Source organism: Strigops habroptila, chromosome 9 (genome assembly GCF_004027225.2).
Source record: "Strigops habroptila isolate Jane chromosome 9, bStrHab1.2.pri, whole genome shotgun sequence".
NCBI lineage: Eukaryota > Metazoa > Chordata > Aves > Psittaciformes > Psittacidae > Strigops > Strigops habroptila.
The window spans coordinates 24,781,255-24,804,979 of NC_044285.2; the positions used below are offsets into that span (position 1 = coordinate 24,781,255).

The 23,725-nt window shown below is 45.3% G+C and overlaps 1 protein-coding gene across 3 annotated transcripts in view; it reads right to left on the reverse strand.

Annotated features, from left to right (window-relative positions):
* Positions 1 to 23,725, reverse strand: part of NEXMIF (neurite extension and migration factor) — a 168,192-nt gene that overhangs the window by 56,916 nt on the left and 87,551 nt on the right. For all 3 annotated transcript variants that reach the window (XM_030497612.1, XM_030497614.1, XM_030497613.1), the window contains exon 2: positions 2,614 to 2,748. The gene's annotated coding sequence lies outside the window, so the exon portion shown is untranslated. The remainder of the gene's footprint in view (positions 1 to 2,613; positions 2,749 to 23,725) is intronic.

The window sequence follows — 23,725 nt, forward strand, 5'->3', positions numbered from 1 at the left end:
TGGACACAGGGATGGCCACAGGTCTTTTCAGCCCAACTCCTCACACCAGCCCACCACACACAACCCAAGAGGCATCTCTTCTGCTGCTCCTTCATTTGAATACTTTATTCATGCTTGTGACAAAAGGCATCACTAACGTTTTCCTTTCTGTCACCCGTCCCGCCTTTAGCTGCTCGATTAAAGAGCAGGAAAGCTCCAAAAGCGGTTGCAAGCATCACATCAGCGCTTCGCAACGCTCCCGCCTTGTCCAGTGGGTGTTCCCGCAGCAAATAGAAATTGCAAGCAGAGGCCGAGCAGCAATGAGTCAGGAAGGCAGAAAGGCGTGAAACCAAAATGAATGGAAAGGCAATAAACCTGCAATATTTCACCACTGGTACGGAGTTCCGGGATAACCTCCATCTATCAGCATTATCAGCGCCTGGGAGCTCACTGGAGCTGTACTTACAGTACATTAGTGACACTGGCAGAGAAAAGGCTGTGGCCACGTGGGTGCATCACCGTGCCATGGGCTGAGCCCACCATGAGCTGTGGCAAGGGCAATGGCCATCCACCATCTCCAGCACCTCGGGATGCTCCTCCAGAACAAAGGGAAAAGCACTCAAGCTTTTACCTGTGTCCCAGGTGGAGCAGAGGAGAAACTGATGGGGCAACCCCTGGCAGCAAGATGCCTTGGTCCAGCAAAAGGATCGATCCAGGAAAGGGATCAGTGATGGATACACATACTGAAATGCTCATGGACCCCAACTGCAAAGGAGGAAAAAGGCTCACACACCTTAGGTCTGACTCCAGCAGCAAACCAGGCATACTGCTTAATGAATAGAAACCTGAGAAATATGTTTAAAAAGGAACACTGTTCCCTGTAAAAAGCTGGAGAACAATCCAAGGAATCAAATTAAAAAATGGAGACCCTTTTCCAGTCACCCCCAAAATCCATCAGTGCCCCTTCATTTCCTGTTTCTCACAAGGCACAAAGCGTAGCAGCTCCTCTTTGGGATAATGATGGGCAACCCTTTCTCTGTTACTACAGAGAGATTACAAAATCATTACTAGGAAACAGAGGATGGGGACTGCCTTGATACCTTATTTTCCAGAGCATCAAGTACAAAATATCCTGCCAGTCCACTTCTAGAAACCGCCACTGATTTGTCACTCCTGTGCAGAACGATCTAGACAGCTGCCTGCAACTCCTGCCCATCTCCTGCACTATCCCCACCACAGCGGTGGGAGACCCAATCACATTTACAATGCAAAAAGCAGTCATGTACAGGCTTTGCTGTCAAGTCAGACTCATGGCATTACACAAAGAGTTGTCACCCCCCCAAAACCTGTGTCCGCTCCAGTGACCTACTGCTTGGACACAGGTTGGGGTCCCTGCCCAGGCTATGACTAAAAATCACCAGTCTCTCCCCAAAAAGAAGCTAATTCCCCATTAGCGTTGCAGAAAACTCAGGCAGCCAGCAAGAAGAAAGCTTTTTAAAGAGATATAAAAACAGGATTTTTGTATTGAAACACATGCCACAGATGGTGTAGCAGACGAGGATTAATTCATGAATCATATTTCTTAAATGATACAATCTCTCTTTTCACTTCCATACTTTCCCTTTTTGACTCAGAAGCAGGGATTTAAGATGCCCTTCCCAGATATGAATTTTGCATGAACAAACATTGCAGGGGTAAGAAAAAAAAAGATATAAAAAAGGCAGCAATAAACCAGAAAACCCAGATGTTTAAAGCTAAGTTCTCTAATGTAAGCGAACACATATCCTGTCCATCTACGAAAGAACATGTGTGGAAATGCAATATATGCAGGCACAGATCTGGGACTAGGGTGGGAAAACGCATTCCCTACCATTTGGAGATTACTAATGCTACAGCCAGGGTTCTGAATTTCACAAAAGCTGATTTTCTATCTCCTCCTATCTTATTCGCCACCCTCACAGCAAAAGAAAAGCCTTAAGGCAAACATTTCCACGGAGAGGGCCTCCTCGCTCTGCCATTCAGGTTTGTCCTTCCTCCAGCCCCCATCAACGCTTCCCTTTGGAATACCCTGGCGCAGGCACCGCCAGGTTGCTCTCCAGGAACAACTCATGGAGCCCACAACATCCAGGGGATTGCAGAAAGCAACAGCAAGCCAAAACATCCTGCCCCACGCAAACGGATCAACCGTAGCTTGCTACCACAGCTGAGTAATGTTTAAAGTGGAAAAGAGAGGAGGAGATGACAAATGAGCTCTTCAGTAGCTGGAGATGCTGAACTCCCAGCTCCTTCTCCACTAGAAAGCTATTTCCAAACAGCCAAACCCATGCAAAGCCCATGAGCACGTGCCTGTGCAGAGCCATCACCTTTACCCAGGCAGAAGCACAGATCAAACCACGGTGAGAACAAACAGTGCCAACACTCCAAGCTGCCAGCACGCTGCCCTTCTGGGCTCTTTCTCACCTGCCGAAGGTGCTGCTATACCTTGCTTTCACCACCAAATCAGCATTTCAGTCATTTTTGCACATAAAGCAGCTGGGCATTTGCTTAAGAGCTTCTTCATCCGGCCTTGCCCTTACTATTGTAGCTTTATACACAAAGCTTTAAGTTAGAAGAAGGGTGAAAAAGATTACTTACCCTTAAATTATTTCAACCTTTCCCTGCTTTGTGTATGATGTGGGCTTCTCTTTTGGTTACTATTTCCAGATTTGGTCTTTGGGTAGGTGAATGGAAGAGGAGAATGAAAGGAGTTGTATTTGATGACGATGGAGACTGTAAAATAAAGAGAAGGATTTTAGTGCAGAACAGTCCTCTCTATACATCCATATCAGATTAAATAAAATTAGTGACACCTACATAAATGCTTCCTATTGTTTTTATGCACACATACAAATATCACAAGTGTCAAGGAGAAAGCAGCTGTCAGCGATATGGCGGGGGGGGGGGAAGGAGCAATTTCTATAATGGAAAAGGGGAAAAATAATCTAGCATAACAACCAGCATTGGAACAACAGCAAAGGGGCTTCCACGGGTTTGCAGGAGGAGGCAGCTACCCACCAAACTGAAATGGGTTTGGGAGCACCCCATGGGAGCACATGGAAAAGGCTTGAGCAGAGGTCCAACCCATGTTCGAAAGAACACGGGTAAAACAAACCCAACAAACACACTTTTGCTTCCCAAAATACTACATCAGCTCAACTGCTGTTGAGAAAGCAAGGGGAGAGCTGAGAGCGTCAGGAAACACAATTCATCCATACCCTGTAATGATGAAAGGACTCCTAGCATAGGAAGGAATGAAGAATTTGGTCCCCGTACCAGGAAGGAGGAAAAAACCCTAAAACCCAGATTAATCTCCCACCATCTGCTTTAATAGCAGCATTTCTGCTAAGTGGTTTTCCCCTACACAGACCCACATATCCATGTAAACACACAAACAAACCATTTGGCTTCCCGCAGTCGTGGGGTACGCAGCTGCTCGGGGAAGGGCTCAGTGCCTTTGAAATGATGCCAAGGTTGAATTCCTGCCATCCCATCTACTCCTACCCCTCTCCCACTGCTGACTCCATGCCCTGCTCCCGTGCAGGCTCTTTAAGGCTGCCCAACTCACCTTGGGCCACCTCCTCTCCACTTGCCTCCCCAAATCACCATCCACTTAACGTGACGGTTGAGATCCTTACAATATAATTGTATAGAATCCCAGACTGGTTTGGGTGGAAGGGACCTTAAAGCTCATCCAGTTCCAGCCCCCTGCCACGGGCAGGGACACCTTCCACTAGAGCAGGTTGCTCCAAGCCCCTGTGTCCAACCTGGCCTTGAACACTGCCAGGGATGGGGCAGCCACAGCTTCTCTGGGCACCCTGTGCCAGCACCTCAGCACCCTCACAGGGAACAGCTTCTGTCTAAGATCTCATCTCAATCTCCCCTCTGCCACGTAAAGTCGTTCTCCCATCCTACCACTACATGCCAAGTTGTTTACATTCCGTTGCTTTCAACTGCTTACATTTCGTTGTAAGCAACTGAAAAAAAGAATAAAGATGAAAGGAACAGACTTCCATTTTTCTCATGACAACCCTCCCATCTTCTGTATGCAACTGGTATCTCCAGCACTGTGAGCCCCACCCCAAACACCAAAAGCACCCCCATAAATAGCATATTTACACAATTACTAAGAAGGTGCCATTCCTGCTGGTGGGAAAATAAAAGATCCCTGAGTCAAGGAGACTGCCTTTATTTGGTTGGAAAAACATAAAGGTCACTGCAAGTAGTATATAAAAATAGATGCTAACATTGAAGAGGTATAAACATAATATTAAATACCACTTTTTATACCCAGCTCAGTATTTAACACTTGCCCAGAGGCCTTTGATAAACCCTAGGCGCTTTAACAAAGCAAGGAAGCTTTTCATTGCTATTTAGCAGAATGGGAAAAAGTAAAACACGAGAGAATAAAACTGCTCAAGACATCAAGGATCAAGTCAAAAACAAAAAGCCAGGTCTCCTCATCCAGCTCCTCCACCGCTGAACGCCCTCCTAGGCTGCTCTATTTAAATAGAAACACTATTGTTAGCCATAAGCAATGCAGACTCATTAACATTTATTTTAGTGTTATAAAATATATTTTTAAATGCTTGAAGCAATAATCTGGAGGAAGTGCTAAAGCTCGGAGCAGATTTCCAATATGTCCCAGCTTTTCCAGAGAGATTTCAGACCTCCTGGAAAGACACAGACCGTCTCAAGGCTGCAGCACGGGAGCGTGCTGATACCTCCAGCCAACTCAGAAAAGCAGCACATGCAAATTCCCTGCCCTTGCTTCTGCTCCCAGATTGTTCAGCAAGAGGTAAATCTAAAAATGCCATTGATTTCCATTACTCATGGACCACAGAAACCCCAAACTATCATTTCCCACGTTTTTAATGCGTGTGGGTGTTTACATGTGAATAACACTTGGAAACAGAGGGACCTGATGCCTGCAGAGACACCTCCTTGAGGAGCAGGCCAGCAGAAACCCCTGCCAGCACGCACAGCTCCACTTGGAACACCCTCCATGGAGCCCAAGGTCAGCATGCAGGTCCTGGCCAGCCTCCACCACATCCTAAAAACTAATGCAGACAAACCACATTTCCAGCTTTTCATTAGCTCAGCCTCTCTCTGCATCCTCGTGAAGAGCACGCAGCATGGGCAGCAGCCCTCACGATCCCATAAGCCATGAGGAGAGGGGTTGGGGGTTGGTTGAGAGGAACAGCAGTTGGCAGTGGTTGTTCCAGTGGTATCCTTAAGTAAATCCAAAGAAAACTGTGCAGGAGGATGTGAAGCCACAGAGACAGAAGATAGATTCAATACTGAGTACAGAAACCGGAGGTACACACTGACGTATGGAGCACAGTACCCTATTTTTACCAAACCCCAGTGTATCAAGAATAGGGAGGATGCATTTTATGTTATGATACACTTTACAAGAAAACTCCAGTTTTCCATATGACAAAGCCAGCTGTGGGCCACTTCAGACAAAATAAAATGGGAAGAGGCAAGAAGGGAGAAGAAATAGTTTTCTTTTTCATTGTCGGAAAAGTTATTGCACCATTAATGTTTTACAGGCACTCCATCATTTGAGAGTGGTCTTTAATCTGTGTTTTGGTGGGGAAAGGAAGAACCAAGACCATTTCTGCATGCCACGATGGAGCTGGAGGAGCTGACACTCCAATGTTTAAATCCACACATCTCTTCCCCAGTGTGGAAAGGGAAGGACGTGCTCTGGAGCTCAGCCACGGTGGTCCCTGGCACTGTGCAGATGGCAGTGGTTTGGTTACCCGGTGCTAAACGCAATCTGCACAAGCTACAGCATACACCAAGTTCAAAGTCAAAATGAACATTTGTTCTACAACAAAACACATTGCAAATGATCCTTAACAAATTTTAACTGTTGGTACAGTCAGATAAGAGCGCGGTAGCGTATATCATACCCTGTTGTTATTGCAAGCTCTGTGCTGCTGAACATATGAGTGGCAATGCAGAGATCTATATTTTGTATTTCAGTATAAATTACAGAGCAGCGCATAGACCTGAAGAGGCAGCTCTGCTCTTTCCTGCATCGCTTCCTTCACGTTTTTAAGCCCATTAAATTCCTTCTCCATTTAGTTGCTTTATTTTGGTTCCTTGCTGCATAAAATCGTTCCGCATTCACCACGCGGCGAAGTCGAATAAATAATCACAAAACTTCCCTGCACAAACTCCAAGAGCTGTTATGGGAAGCAGAGAGGGTATCAGCAGATAGAGACAACTCGGAGGCAACCTGAGGTTTGGTATTCTGTGTCAGCTTGACACACAGGGGAAATAACCCTTTAATCCAGTGCAGTGTATTTCATTTACTGTAGTGTTATCCAGTTCGAAGATGTTATGAAAGGAATCCCCGGAGAGACTTAAGACTTCAAAACCAGCCTGAGTTTGAACTTAATTCCACCATTGCAAAAGGCTGTAGCCGTGGAAGATGACCTTTTCCATACCTTGCATGCCAGGAGCCATTCTGCCTCATAATGTCATGCCAAATTAGAATATTCTCTTTTTGTTTTACTCAGGATTTTGTTTTGCCTTTTCTTTTTAATTAAAAGCATCTGTCACTATTAATGAAATGGGGGAAAAAAGGAGAAAGGAAAAAAATCAATAAGACAAACAGATTAAAACCGGTGACGTCAAGAGCTGGGGAGAGCAAAAAGCCACATAATTAACAGAGGGACTTTCACCTCCATGTGAGCTCGTCACCACAGCCCAGGTCACAACCAAAAGAGCATCGGTGCCACCTCCTTGCTGCTAATTGCCCATCCAAAACAAAGGGATGCTCTTGCCACACTGGCCTCCGCCCAGATGTATCCCCCAAATCCCACCTGCAGCAGGAGCCTGGGTGTTCTCTCTCCTCTCCTTGGATAGGAAAGCAGAGGGGAAAACTGCCTTTAAAGTGCAGATCTCAAAGTTGCTCAGGTCTTGCTAAGGTTATTCTGAATAACAGGTTCAGATACGTCTGAAACAAGGACCATAAATCCATGTTAGTGGAACAGAAGCTGTTGGAACTCCCTGTGATGGCAGGGATGAAGGCATGAAGTCTGATCTTCAAGCAACTGCAGGAGCTTCACTGACCATGTGGAATGGAATGGACTGGACTAGACTAGAATAACCCAGGTTGGAAGGGACCTCAAGGATCATCTGGTCCAACCTTTCACTCGCCGCATCTTGCAATTTGGATCGTGAATGTATTTAAATGTAAACGTATTTTCAAAAACTATCTTCCCCCCCTCCCCAAATACTAAATTAATTACAAAATGTCTTCATAACGTGAAATTCTTTAGCCTGTTAAAGTGGTACAAACAGCTTTATTGTATCACTAATGGTTAGAAATGTTCCGTCAGCACAGTTGAAACAAATGTAAACTAAATATGTCAAGGACACATTGCTTTCTGCTCTCACTATTTTTTTAATGTCTTATTTCATGGTAGATAAGTGAAAAATCTTTTTACCTGACTTAGTGAGAGGCTCATTTACTCATGCAAATTTAAACCCAAGTGTCATAATACAATGAAATTATAAAAACATATCAGAAAGAAGTTAGCGAGTCACTAAATTTAGCTCCTAATGGAGTTCAACCTGTCTTATACAGTTGTATGTTAATGGGAAGAGCTACAGTGCTCTGTAAATATCAGAGCACAGCTTAGAAACCATCATACGCACACATGGGCTTTCTGAGGAACCCTTCAGGTTTACAGCCTTGCACACCTTGATCTAAGGGAAACTTGAATTTTGATCCCAGCCAAGGTTAGGAGTATGGAGAGCATAAAATAAAGCAAAATGCATTGCAATGGGCTTGGTGTGAGCACTGGGCTCTGCAGAGCTGCTTTGCAAACTCCAGTACTGAGGGGGACCTGGGATGATTTGCAGGTTAGGGACTTCACATACATAGAGATTTTCTAAATCCATACAACATATTACAGCTGACATGGTGAAGCGCTGAGTTTGTGGGCTGAAAGATACTTGGCAACTTCAGGGCTTGGCTCTGAATCTGGGTAGATCCGAGTAACAAAGGAAAACTGGTGCATCTGAAATAACAGCAGCAAACCACGCGCTGAGGCAGCAGCAGGATCCTGTGTTACAACTTGATTTTTTAACTTGCCCATAGTCCAAGTACAGCACTAAGATGAAGTCTTCACTCTCAGACACAATCTCATTCCAGGAGGAAGCCAAGAAGATGAAAGGCTTATAAGAGAAGGAAAAGGGATGGCCAAGGTCAAGATACAACCAGACCAGACCTCCAATATTCATCAAAACCAAAGCACCGATTAGGCACAGTGGGGAAAAAATGCCTCTGCAGAGAAATTGGTTGAAGATACAGGGAGACAACTTCCTAAAGATGCTAATGTCCATACCCCTGCCCATCAGAGCAGGCTCAGGTTTGGGTCCCAGCCGTGGGACCCCCCCGGACCACTAGTGGGGTGGCTGCAGCAGAAGCCACAGGCAGGTACAAAGCAATACTGCCCCATGCAACCTCTGCTGCAGCTGAAGAATGAAGCTGGGGCCCAACACCCCATGGGAGGAAGAAACAAAGATTCATCACCTGGCAGAAAATTGTGAAAATAACACCCTGTAAGGACAAGAGGTAAGGAAACTAATGGAAAAACATCAAGTTGCATTAAGGGCTGCGTTAAAGGTTTACAAGATAGTCTACAGACAAGTCCACTGATATTCCTGAACCTTTATCGATCCACAGGTCAAACCAGAAGCAAAAAATATCAATTCTAGAAAATATCACTTGTTGTGATACAAAAAAGCCCTCCACCCTGTCTCTATGCACGGGTAGGTATAGAGACCTTTCCTCATGAGAATACAAACCTGCTGCAGAGCTATACTGTAACTACAAAATCATTAACCTGCGCCTGCCTTGTAAAACACAAAGGCTGATACAAGGAATCAGGGAGATGTCCTACATATAAATGCCTTAATTAATTTGTGAAGCTCTGCCCCCTTCTCGGAGGCGTGCGACGTGGCACTTTTTTTGCTCCCTCAGATTGCCACAGTTCTCAATTTTATTTTTATCCTGAGTTAGATATGAATCAGGATCTGCAAAAGACAAAACACCCCACTGTAATCAGCCAGCATGCCAATTAAACTAAAAGATACCCTGGAAATTAAAATTAAATGCCATATCTATGAAAAGAAACAGACAGCTTCCTCAGAAACAACAAAAAAAGCCTGGATTATGGGAACACAACTGTGGCAGTCCAAAATCGGAGCCGAAGCAGTTCTCTAACTATAATCCTTCACATCTGCATACTGTAGATCTTCATCAAATTGTGTATGTTTTTGCACATTTATCATCAAGATTTATTGAAGTTGATTCCATAAATTTCATTTAGTTGTTCACTGCTGCTATTTGTTTCCAAGGCAACAAATGCACTTTGCCCAAGCTGCACGGTAAATCATGATTGTTCGGAATTTGGGGGTCCCTGGCCCTTGTGCTGCACAATGGCTGCACCTCCCGATGCAAACAACAGCACTGGCAAGAATTAGCAACAGATTTGGTGGGCATTTACAATAAAAGAAAGAAAATTAATCCATGTTATGGAAGAAAAATGCAGAACTAAGCAGACAGACAGTGGGCTGCCGGCAGGAAGAGAGGATTCATGCAAAGCTCCCCTCCTATCTCATTTACACCTCGGGTGGCTAGAGGTTGAGAAATCCATTCGCAGGTTCAGAAGGAGTCGGAAGGCTCTTCCTGTTGAAAATAATGATAAGAAAGTTGTCTCCTCATTGCAGGCATTGCAGAAGGGACGACAATGGTAAGGGAAAAGTGCTGGATTTACAAACATCGCACGTGTGCCTGAATCCCCATCAGCAGCACCCAGTGGCTCTGCCTCTGTAGCACGGGAACTCCAGGGAACTTCAGAGAAGTTCAGCTCGGGATAGGAAAAAGTCAGAGTCTAAATTGTGATAACATAATGTCGTTATCTCCATTATCAGCAGCTGAACTGCAGGAGGTGGGCAACTCCCAGCGCTAACTTGGTTATTGCCCAATTTCATGCTATTCGAAAGCAGCTCAACGCTGTCCCATCCACTGGGCTCAGGAGCCATCCAGGAGCTCTCCCTTGTAGTGATGACCCGCCATGTCCCATACAGGATCCCTAAAGCACCTTTTAAATAAAGGGTAGAAAAAGAAGAGACCACAACTGCAGGAAGACAAAAATCAAAAGCAAGAGATGGAGCTAAACCACGCACTGCGCTCCTGGAGCCTCCTCCAGGGAAAAGCCTTGCACAAAAGCCATTACTTCAGCAGTTCTAAAAACAAAACCCATCTCATACACAACGTCGCTGTCTTAATGGGACACAATGGGTTTCAAAACACAATGCAGTTATTCTTGTTCATCTGTCATAAGCAAATATCCAGGACTGCAAAAGCACCGTGCCAGAGGTAGCTGAGGAACGCAGCACACCGATGCCGGACAGTACTGGAACTGGAAACTTTATGGTGTGAATCAGGGAAACCCACATTCAGCTTCCAAACCCAGTCACTGGGGTGTCATGTAACTGCAGAGGACCAGCCCTAATTATTCAGTGCACAGGAAGCTGCAATCTCCTCCCTTTCCCCCTATTTTTTAAAAATGACTCTCAAACCCCCTTTTTTGGGTAGCTCATTCCCTTGGATTCACGTATTATTCCCAGAGTGACCAACAAAAAGCATCCCTGATGACAAAAGCCACTAGTTTTGCCACTTTCAGCCTCAGAAATGTTACAAGATTGTTTGCTTTCTAAGTGCAAGTCCACGTTTCAGAGGAATAAAGAACTTGCTGCAGCAGGCTGGATCAATGATGCAGCCAGCCAAGCCTGTGACCTCCAGCATGGTGGCTGGGTCCAGTGCTCCTGGAAACAATAAAATAACCTTACACTGCTTCCTGATCAGCTGCACGATGCAGGAAATGGGGAAAAAAAGTATTCCTGATGTTTAATGCAAGGAGATACTGCACTTAGCTATATGAACTGATTGCTTTTATTAACACTATTATTATCAGGCATATTCATCCCCTTCACTGCAATGAGTAGCATGTGAAATGCAAACCTGGTTTTCATAGCCATGACACTGGTAAAATGGAAGCAGGACAGATGGAAATGAAACAGCATCACCTCCAGTTCGGTAGCAGGGAAGAGAAGCCCTCGCTGTCACCTTACAAAGACAGAGCACGGTGGCAGCATGCTACATCCCAGGCACGGGGACCACAGGCAGGAATGTTTCCCATTAACAACAGCAGCTAAACACCACCTCATTCCTCTGATAGCAGCAAATGAAACCCACCCTGTGAACACCATCATTTCTTCTAACAAGAGACAAAGGTACCATTGCTCAGGCATCGAAGTGACAAACTGCATTGACTATCCCAATTAGGGCAGCGCTCCAGTGCTTCCGTCTCACCCCTTCACTCCTGACTCCGGTCTCTGCTGTTTACACAACCATGACAAATAACGTGTTCCAATGGCAGCTTCTCGTTTTACACTACAACAAATGAAAAGCAACACAGGTTGCAGGCCATGAATTGCCCTCCTCTATCAGGAATGGTGTTGGAAACATATGGTCCTGCAATCGGGCGACGGCTGGAGAACACCCCTGCACTGCTGAAAACACCCAATATAAGAATATTGTCCAGCCAGCAGCACAAAAACAGAGAGAGGGTATAAACAACCTTTGAGGATGGTGTATAAATAACTATAGGTAACATTTATATGCTATAAAAATCCTCCTGTTTTGGCCCGGCTTTGCAAGCATCAGTTTCCTTTCCAAGTGCTTTGCTTGTGCTGTGGAGACCGGCTTCCCCTTCCCTTCCAGGGCAGGGACTCCTCTAAATCCCACCCTCAGAAGAATGGCAGGCGTATGTTTTCCTTGCCAGTTGTTTACAAGAGATCCTGTCCAGGCTGATGGGGCCAAAAATTGAATGTGTTGGGCTAGATCCTTCTGAGGGTTACAGGCGTGGGGCTGGAGATGGGGCTGTGATTTAACATGTCTTCCTTAGATAAAACCCAAACAACTATGCACACGCACACACATCTCCCACTTGCTCCCTCTCTCCCAAATAAATACTATCTGTCCTCTGAAGTAAGAACCACGAGCTGCCAGCCCCCGAGCTGGGAGAAAACACATCGAGGAGCGCAGCCGGTGCATGTGCATGTGACACAGGCATCTGCATATCACGCCACCCCTCTGCCTCCCTCCCTCCCTCCCGCTTGTCGGGTCCATTCTTACCAACCAGCAGAGGATAAAAATGCTCTTTAAAAGACCTAATTTTCCTCCCCGGCTATTTGCTGGTGATGCAGCCCATGGGTTCACGCAGCTCCAAGAGGGAATTTCACACAGTGACAGTCTCCTCTTGGCAAGGCTGTCCCCTCTCCTCTGCTGCAGGATCTGCATCCCCAAAGATGCTCCAGCCCATCACTCTCAGCATCTCCCCCGTGGTTCTCCCCCAGACGAAGCAGTGTCCTGGCAGATCCATCTGATCCATCTCTCCCTCTCAATATCCCTAACGAGGCCGGGGAGGGAGCGGCCCCCTCCTGCGCTGCCTCCCCCGGGGAGCGGGGCTGCAGAACAAGGCTCGCCGATGAGCGCTGGCAGAGCTCGCGTACCACCCGGTGAGCAGCTCCCCGTGGCGTGCAGGTGGCTCCTTTGATTCCCGATGATTTGTCAGCCTTGCTTCTGGCTGGCACCAAGCCCAGGCCAAACTTTGCAGCGAGTGGGTCACCCCACCAAACATCATCTCCAAATGGTCTCTCGGCGATCCCGCGGGAAGGGTATGGAGAGCATGTGCATGGAGACACGGCTGTGCCACAGAGTGGGACCCACAGTCCCAACTGTCATTCCAGAGAGGGGTTGCCACTGGTGTTTACACACAAGCACAAGAGAGCTTCAAACTGGAGCTATTAGAAACATTCCTGTTGAAAAACACTAATCAAGGCCAAAACATTGAGCAGGAATACGCCAGTTTTAGCAGAAATCTCACCAGGAATGTCTTGTAAACCCAAGATGCCCAGAGCAGCTTACAGCATCATCTCCCAGCCAGGGAAACCTGGGACCATGTCCCATGTCCAGCATCGTCTCCCACACCCCTCCAGGGGCAAAGCACATGGAGCAAAACCATCCAAGGACACTCAGCGCCAAAATAAGACACAAGTGTGTGGACAGCAGCAAACTGCCAAATCTACAGCTCCCCGGGCTGGTAACAGCCCACCTTGGAAACATACTCTTCAACAGAGAAAGCTGGAGGAATCCAGACATCCTCCAGTAAAGGGAGTTTGGTTAGTTTGGCCTTTTTTCCACTTAGCACAAACCCTGCTTTAATTCCCCCAGTGTTTCTGAATCTGGGTTTGGTCCTTCTGCAGAAGCTCCATGTGTGTGAGAGTGTCTATACACAACAGGGACTAGTCATATTTGTGGGAGAATGAAGGAGCTAATTCAGGGCTTTGGTGAGATGAAAGGAAAAACCTTAATTAAAATAAGTTTTAAAACCCATCAAGATTTTTTTTTTTTCTTATCTTATTCAGATTAGCAGCCATTCAAAGATTACACTCTGAATCTAAATGTACTGCTTCTCTTAGACCTTGGGGGCTTTGCACACAAAGCCCTTAAGACATCAAAACCTTTGCTAACCTAATAAAATAAAAATGGGGGAGAAGCACATCTGACACAGAGCTCCTCAAAGAATGCACATAATGCCCTTCGTTCGTAAAAATCTTCCTTCACAGAATCAACCAGGTTGGAAAAGACCTTTAAGATCATCGAGTCCAACCATTCCGCCAGCACTGCCAAGGCCACCACTAACCCATGGCACTGAGGGCCTTGTCTACACGGTGCGTGAACACTTCCAGGGACGGTGACTCCAGCCCTGCCCTGGGCAGCCTGTTCCAATGCCTGAGCACCCTTTGGGGAAGGAATTGTTCCTAATATCCAATCTAAACCTCCCCTGGTGCAGCTTGAGGCCGTTTCCTATTGCTTGTTCCTTGGGAGCAGACACCAGCCACCTCCTGGCTCCATCCTCCTGTCAGGCAGTTGTAGAGAGTGATAAGGTCCCCCCTGAGCCTTCTCTTCTCCAGACTAAACCCCCCCTCACCCTCAGCTTAGGGGGGCAAAAGTAGGGGTGGGAGAAGGATACATTTCCATGGCAGGCTGATTTTTAAGGAAAATTCCCAAATAAGAGCTCCTTTGCAATGCTCACATTCAACCTGGCAGAGGTGGAGTAACAAGCAATCAACAGCACATGATAAAATGCAATTTATCATCACGATTCCCCAAGCCATGACTTCACTTTCACCCCTATGTGCACAAACCCCGGGCAAACACCAGCACCTCTGTCAGAAAGGGGTTTTTTGAGCAACAAAAAGGTGTTTGTGGCAGGGGATGGAACTAGATGATGATTAAGGTCCCTTCCAACCCAAATCATTCTGTGATTCTATAATGTCTGACGAGTTACTGCAATGGTCTCACACAAACACGTTCTTACAATGAAGAGCGAGCACAGAGAGGGAGAGTCTTCTTACCATAATTCCAACTAAAAAACCACATTAAACGTAGGGAAAATCCTTCCTGCTCAAGGTTCCTCCAGGAACACCCATCCTCACCTCCCAGTCAACTAACCACCCCCGAGCCTGAGCACAGATCAGGATTTGGGCTCCTTGCTGCACACGCAGCCCTTCCAATCCTGCCTTTGGGAATGCGTGGCTGGTGCAGCCGGCTCGCTGCGACACACAGCGAGGCAGGGAGGAGGAAACGCTGCGTCTGCGAGCAAACCGAGCTGCTGGATGGTTCCCGCTCCCCGCCCCGCAGCAGTCCGAGTGAGGGCATCATCTGTATTGCAGACCAGGTACCATTAGTTTGATATTGAGTTTGCTTTAAGGAAAAGAACCAAATCAATTTCTTGGGAGGATAAACTTGCAGCTAAAGGGAAAAACTACAATTACACTTTTCAGCCATGAAAAGTAAATCAGATGGTGCTGAAATCCCAGCAGAAAACACAGATTAATTAAAGTCTGCACTTTCTAAATCTGTTATTCAACTAAACACAGCTGTTAAAAAAATGATGCCTTTGCTGTAATCTTCATGTACACTCACACCACTGAAATACAGCGAAAAACATTATTAAGTGCATTCAGTTAGCTGCTGAAGTTGTACAGGAAAAGAAAGCATGCATATATGTTTAATTAGAACAGGGATTGGCTTATTTAAAAGAAGAAATTTTACTTGGGAGATCAAATGCTGCCTCCAAGGAAGGGATAGAATTTATTAGAAGGGCAAGGAAGGGAACCTTGAGGTGGAGCCAACCAGCATCACCCAAGCAGCGCGGGAGCTCCTCTGGCATCACCAGTCCATGTCCATGCCCACAGCACACACCATCCACCCATCAGCCAGATCCTTCTGGCACGAACCCACTTGTACTTCCAAGTGCTTTTGGCCATCTGTCCGTCATAGCCCTTCCCAATTTCACTGATTTCATTAACCCTAATATATATTTAAGATCTTAAGAAAAAAAAGAGATAAAAAACAAAACAGTTTCCTTACAGGGCCTCATCTATAACCCATCAAGGCGAAGAGAGGCTCCCGCTCACTTCGGATCAAGCTCTGCTTCCACACGCAGTCAATTTATTCATCAGGAGATGCAGTCACTGACACAGTGCTCAGAACCAGGAAGATCATACAAGAGACACAACCAGGTCCCTCTGCGCATCCTGATCCCCACCATGCTCTGTGGGGTGTGTAACACGGGCAGAGCGCAGCTACCACTGACACGCTGTCAGGCGGGGAAAAGGCGACACACCTGAAACAAAAGCTTCCCTGCTCTTTTCCCCCCTCCTTCTCTCCAAGTCTACATCAAGGATCAAAGTGGAGAGCTCCTTGCTCTGTCACAGAGGGAAGCAAAATTGCTGTGATTTGAATGCAACCTAAAAGGCACTCTGCAATTCAACTCAATCAGTATAAACTTACTTCCCAGCCCTGACACAGCTGTTCCTCCCCTATGGAAGAGAAAATAATACTTGAACCTTGCCTCCTCTGCAAGGGGGAGAAGGCATGTGAGAGCCCTCACTGCCTCTCAATCCTTCTGAAATCATTTCAGCTTAAAATATAATTAGCATGATCTAATACAGTAATAGATTAATATTGGCAATAGCTCCTTGCCTTAATATCAGCCTGTAAAGCCTCTCATAATCTCGACCCACGATCGCTGCAGGGTGAAAATGATGCCACCAAGGCATGCTCGTGGGTATGTGCATCAGGGGAGGGCTTAGACCTGTGACTTTAGAGGGCGAAAAGCCACCAGGCAAATGCTGTTGGCTGGACTGACCACACTGAACCACAGCATCTCTAAAGACAGCAACCACAAGTGTGTGATGGTCGTCTACATTACAACATCTGGACCTGCAGTTACAACTTGAAGCGTAATGAGTCCTGATTTGCCTTTAGCCTGCAATGATAATCATTATATTTTCATTCCCTTCCATTATTTATGTTTAGGAAAGCAAAATTGGATCAGAAAAACATCTTCAAGTCTGGGGAGGCTGTAAGAAAGAGTTCCCAGGTCCAAGAAGATCCCCGAGTCTCTACACAGCAATGATCAGTCAGCTATGCCTAACAAGAAATGTGCTGAATAAACTGGTCCAAGCAACTACTCCACAACTTCACTGAGAAAGACACTTCTCAGTAGGTTTAATTGTCACTGGCTTTTGCATAAAACACCTCACTGCCTCTACTTACTATTACTCCTGTACCTAATCTACCCAGCCATGCACCTTTGCAAGTTCCTGAAACGTGATCAACTAGAAAAAGAAAACAATTTAAACCAAGAAGTACTGGTAAAAAAAAGGACCTGTATTTCTTCAGGGATGAGCAAGATGCACTGGTAGCAAACCACTTCCTATAATCTTCCATTACTGAGCAAAGGTTTTAATAAAAAGAAATAAAAAGAGCTCACATTTTGATCTTTTCTCAGAGCTAGACATGGTTTAATTAGCTTGATCTCATTATGTAAACTGGAAAGGAAAAAAAGAACACCATTAAAGCAATATCCCACTGGCAAACGAGACAACCTTGACATCAACTAAGATATGTTCTTGGAAAAGTCTCCTCTGCCTGCAATGCAGCTTCCACACCTCTTCCTCATCACAAAGTCATCATCATCCCACCTCTTCCAGCGGTCGTGCTCAATTCAACAGCATTTCTTGGTTTCTGCTCCCCTTTGAGCAGCCTGAAAAATGCTGGTAGTAAAAGAATCAAGCTGGATGTTGACTTGGTTCTACGTAGCCCCAGATCATTCAGCGTGCTCTTTAGAAAAGATCAACTGGAACTAAACACTGCCATAATATACTCCATCTGTTAAAGTACATACTTTTGTAATAACACATTCAGAATTCAATAAGAAAAGGGAGAATTGCAAACAGGGTGTCCATAATGAGCCTCAATATAATTATTAAACCAGATAAAGTAGGCCTGGTTTTCAATCCAAGAAAGTTATTTTTACCTTAATGATAATGAAATGTAAAAAGCATCTGTAATTTCCACTGAAATGTATTGCAGAAAGTCAACTCAGTGAACGTCACTTTGTTAAGACTATTCTTATTATTGTGTTTGCAATGACAGCAAAATGCTTCTTAGTTCCAACTCCTGGGATATATAAAAATATGATTAGAGCACTATAACAATACAACAACGGATTAATTTGCCCAAGCATTACATTTGGATCTGAAAGACTTTTATAATTTATTTTACCAACTGAAAGGTGGTTATTTGGGGATCCTGGCTCATAACAAAGTAGCTCAGTGTAGCATTTCGAGATATTTTTCTTTACATTCCAGCAGCAGCAATACTACAAGGTTACCCTGAGCTTCTGTACGTGCCCTGTGCCATGCCTTACCCTGTCATTTAGCTTGGGCTGCCTACCCAAAAGGGCATCACACATCCCATCATCACCTGCAAAACAAGGCAGTGGTGACTTATCTGGGAAAGCCATTAACCAAGTAGAAGAAACTGACATTTTGGGGGGATGTTTAACAATATTACCTACCCCAGGAAAGGTGTAGGTAATACTTCTGATGACTCCTTCTCTTGAATTTACTTCTCTGCTATTTTCTTCCAGGTGCCCTGGCTGCTGGACCTGGAGACAAACCTGCCCTGAGCATCTCTCCCAAGATAAGATCCGACATTGCTCAGCACATCACATCTGCACTGCCACACGTAGATACACAAACACATCCTTAGCCAAATACTGAAGAGTTGGCAGGACCTGGTTTAAGGCTGAGCTAAAGGAAAAGCATTCCAGCAGTGTTCCAGGAGGCAAGCCATGTATTTTGGGAACACCACCACCAAACCACATATGGGCGGTCCAAGCCAGTTCTCTTGTCATCAGCCTGGACATTGGGAGCACAGTTCTGACCCCTGGAGTCTTGTCCCATGGAGACGCAAAACCAGGAGAGTCTTCTCCAAATGGTCTAAATCTTTGACAGAGGATGCTCAACACTATGGAACAGATCATCTTCTGCAGCAACTACATGACAGTTCAATGACATTATGAGAAAATAAGCGCTATGTTTGCATGAGTCAAGACTATAACTCTCAGTTTTATACTCTTGCACTTGTTTTACACCCTTCATACTACACCATAAACAGACTGACAGCCTCACCACCAGAAAAATAAGGTCTTCAGTCTTATTTTGAATGCTGACATCTGACATGAGCCTTCGTTGTCCTTTCCCCAGCCCATCAAACCGAGCCGTTTCTTCTCATCTACCCTGCATCCACCACAAGCACCCCCAAGATGATGGCACTGCCTGGGTTAACAAGGAGAAAAATGAGTGCGATGTCCCTTTTAATAGCAGTGGCAAGGCAGAGAAGAGAAAGTGCAAAGGGAAGCTTTACTTGATCACACTCTCTGCTTTTAGCCAACACAGACCATAGCGCTGTAAACTCAAGAGGCACTGTGCACTGACACTGTAAAGCCTGAGAGTAATGTGGGCCTTCCACGAATTTAACCCACACAGACAGAGAACACGACAACTTCATTTCTGGATCATTGTTTCACTAATATCGCCAGCTTTTGGGCAATGAGACTTATTATGTAGCAAATTGCCCAAATCTTGCAGCTGACTTTTTCTTTTTTTCCCTAAAGGACATCTTTCAGGGAATAAGAAATTTGTGTTCTCTTCAGAGAATCATAGAATGGTTCAGGTTGGAAGGGACGTTACAGATCATCTAGTTCCAACCCCTCCCTCCATGGGCAGGTACGCCTTCCATCTTCCTACATAACTCTAGTTGTTTCACAATTAACTTTTATGCATAATTTTGGGTTTTACAAAAGTGAATTTGGCCAAGTATAATATGCCACATGCCCCTTTTCACTTGAGGAGTAAACCAGACCACAATTTTCCATGTTATTTCCAGAAAAGAGGAAAACCAATGTTGGGGTCAGGCTCAGTGACACAGCTGATAAAAAGTGTCAGTGAAGTTTTCTGAGAGGTCTCATGCTCCAGGTTTTAATTAAAGTCATAAAGCCTACAAAGGATCTATTCCAGCTTTTCTTCCCTGGAGAGTTTGGGGCAGAAGTTACTTGGCGAGGATTACAAGCAGGTTGTGCAACCGGCATCTCAAAACCAGGCAGGAAGGATGGATCTAAAAACCCTTGAGTTTTCAGCGGGTTTGAGCAGTCTGAAATACTGCAGCTCACATCTACATGTACTGTTTCATAAGGGGTTTGTCCCCTCCCAGTCTGCAGTAAGACTGATTTACAAGCCAGATAGCAGGATAGGATGGATTTTGGAAAGGAAGAGGAGGATAAAGGACAAATGCAAGCATGTATGCATACAGAGTCGTCTTAAAACTCTTCCTGCCCTGCTTTCCATATGAAATCTTATGAGCTTCCCATTCATTACTATCAGCGCTCTTGCTGGATTTGGATGATTGCCCAATTGCTACTATTGCCAGAAATCCGAAACATCACAGGGGTGATTCATCTGATGCCTTGACAGCTCTGGAGCTGGGCTAAGGAGGCGGCAAGGGGGGGGAACCCAAAAACCCAAATACCGCAATGGAGTCCCATCGCATCCTGCCCGGCTGCCGCAGGAGCCACTAACACCGCATGGTCATCGCTTTGAGCTGCGCCTCTCCCACTTGCTGCATTCCCAAAGGATGATTTGCTTAGTAGCAGTGGCACATGCAGCTTTACCTCTATTTTCTTTGTCCACACCACAGGAGCTAATCGTCGTAATAGAACAAAACTGTATTTCCATACCAGCAAAGCTCTTCCACATAGATGCTGTTTAAGTCTTGTTTATATGGTGCTCACTCATCCAAAGAGTTAGCAACTGGAGAACAAGAGGGGCTTTGTACCTCTATGCTCTGCTATGTTAAAAATTGATTTAGCATAATGGTTTCAAAGAGATTAAAATCCAATTTTGTAAATCAAAGCAGGAACTGTACTGACTCACTTCTACAGCAGCAGCAAAGAACCTGCTGAATTCTGAAAGCAACAGTCGCAGCCCTGATCCTCTATTAGCGCAGAGAAAGTAATTAACCAAGCAAAACCACAGTTTAATAAGCTGTATTTTACCGTATGCATCTGCTCTTTATCCTCACATCAATAACAAGATGGGATTTTCAGCTGGAGAAGAAGAAAGGCAGTGTCTGGGTTAACCACAGCTTCTCAGGAGCACCCTCCAACTGACCTGCTCAGAGTAGAAGGGCTATTCATGGCAAAACCACCATGAGATCCCTTCTCCTCAAAGTATGTATCATCATTTTGGATTCAGCTTTGCATTATTCCACTTCTAGAAATTGCTTTTAGCATTAAACTTCATTTCAAACAAAACCACAACAAACCACAAATAAGTAAAAGAAGATAAATTGAGATAAAATAAATGGGCGCTGCAGATGTCCCAAGAACTCCAACATAAAACTACCTCCTTCAAGGGAAACACATTTCCTTTAATACCCTGGATATGCAGATATAGCTGGGAAGAAAAAAAATCCACACATTCAGAAGCATTTATAGTAAGTATCTTTGATGGTTACAGCATCTTTTGAATTAAAATGCAGACACACTTAAGGGCCTGACGCCTACCACGCAGGATGGAGATGTTATGGGATGCAGACAACCCAGGACTCATCAGGTCTTTTAAACATAATTTCTTTCAAGCAGCACAAAATCGTATCACTAATTCGCATATGAAAAAGCAATCTGAGCTTTAAAGAACACCTGACGCTTTGCACAGGCATATTAGGCAGTCATGGATATTCAAGCTCATGTGTTTACCCAAATGAGGTGGAGTTCGGATTTATTTTCTTCTAATTTTGTTTTCTTTTAGAGGGAGGATATCAGTATTTTCCCTGGCTTGCCTTTTAATGCAGAAGTCAGCCTTGTTTATGCTACTTACTTCTCACCTAAATCAGGATCTCTGTGCTACTACACAGAAACGTTTTGAACCTATCAACATTCCCCAGCTCTACAAAATCTATTCTACAAAATCCCCATGGAAAGACAAGGACTTGTCCCAGGGACACATTTAGGGAGGTTTGGAGCCGCGGAAATGGGAGGTGGAGAGGAAACCCTCGTGTCATAGACATTATCCCAATGAATTTTTTAGAGCTGGGAGCAATGAAGAGCAAATAGTCACAAATCTCTCATTGAGAAGAGTGAGATTAAAGAAATTCATACCGAGAATGGCGCACACGGGCATTGATGGGGGGGGGAATTGTCAGATCCACACCATGCCCATAGGATGCAAAAACTGGAAAGGCCCTGGCCATGCCCAGATCATAGAATCATAGAATGATCCGGGTTCGAAAGGACCTTGTGATCATCTAGTTCCAACCCCCTGATCTGAGACAAGGACTCCAAGATGCCTGAAACAAAGTGGTGAAGTTCTTCACTGATTAGGCACTGCTGGCTTTGCATCCCCCCAGCCTATGTGGAAAAATCCTTCCTTCTCCTTCCCGCCTAGTGGAAGGTGCGCCTGCCTGTGGCAGGGGGTTGGAATTGGATGACCCTTAAGGTCTCTTCCAACCCAAACCAGTCTATGATTCCCTTCAGCTGGCCAAAGCACCACATCCCAGCACCACGGCAGTGGCTCTGCTGGCTTGGGCACACCAGGAAAAAGACCCCTGCACTCCATAGGGACAGCTCTGCAGCTGTGCCTGTGAGCAGGCATGTGCCACCAGACCCCATCCTCAGGAGCACAGGACCTGCCATGGGCTCAGCTAGGGATTAAGAAGGAAAAAAGGAAGGAAGAAATTGTTCCTCCTTCCCCCACCAGCATGTGAGCCAGACACAAACACCTCTTAATTAATAACATCCTGCACAGCTGCAGTTTTGATGGGCATTTCATCTAATCCAGCACGAAAAAGAACCACTGTAGCCACACTTGGACCATCACTGATTGAGGTGGATTTCTGTTGGTGCTGAGTTAACTCATGGTGCTTCAAGCAGCCATAAAGACACTGGGCATGTCACCGGGGGACAGAGGAACTGCCTCGGCTCCATCCAGGGTTTCCAGTCCAATTCCAGAACTTAATAACTGGAAGAGCACTTGCATGGTCACACTGGTACAGGCAGCAAAAACAAGTCTCCTTTTTTCCCTGAAAAACTGTAAGAAATGCTTTGGAAATGCTGCCTCAATGTGCATCCGTCTGACTCTATCATCATCATCAAGAACCGTCAACACACAGCAGCAGCTCTCACCTCGCGAGTTGTTAGTCCTGTTGCTTTTATCTCAAATGAAGCTATAAGAGAAATAGTAGGGTATTATTTCAAGGAGAACATGATCTTCCACAGACAACTCTACAGCTTTCCCAGCTCACAGGAAGGATCCCTTCACATTGCCACATACCCAGCATAATCCAGAGATCCTGGCCCATTGCTGCTCACTGATGAGGACCCAGGAGAAAGGTGTTGTATTGAGACACAGCCTGATGCAAAAATATTATGCAAATGAGGAAAATGAATATTTAAATAAAACATTTACTAAGAACATATTAACCCTGTCAATCAACGTTCACTGTCATTTTCTCACCCATTCGGAGGGACTGCACAATAACCAGTTTGGGGTTTTCAGGGTATATTTAGTTCTGTATTTAGGAGTGCAGCCTGCTGAAAGATAGGGTTTTTTTCACAATGAAGTGCATTTCCTTGTGCAAAGGGGAACAAATTGCTACTTAAAACTTTCCTCTATTGTCTATTTGCCTGCAATTTCCACCTCATTTACAGCCTTTTTGTGTCTGCCCTTTTGTTTAGTTTTTACCTTTGACATTCTCTTAATTTCTCTTCAGAGATACCTGACACCTTTACATTAAACTCACAATACCCATAATACAGGAGGGTTTGGAGAGAGGCTGCAGCTCACAGCCAGCCTGGGAATCCTGATGCCTGTTGGAAGGTGCAGTTTGGAAAATCATTTCTCAGCAAAGAAAATCTCGAATCAATTGGAAAATGATTTCTCAGCTCTAAAGTTTGTAGGGAGAGCAAGGAGTGCTGGCATGGGGTGGTGGGGGACCTTGGCTGGAACCCAGATACCCACCAAGCTGCTCTATCAGTGCTCTCCTCAGCTGGACAGGGGAGAAGAAATATAACAAAAGGCTCCTGGGTCAAGATAAGGACAAGGAGATCACTCAGCAATTACTGTCATGGGCAAAACAGACTCAACTTGGGGAAATCAGCTTCATTTGTTATTAATCAAACCAGAGTAGGGAGATGAGAAA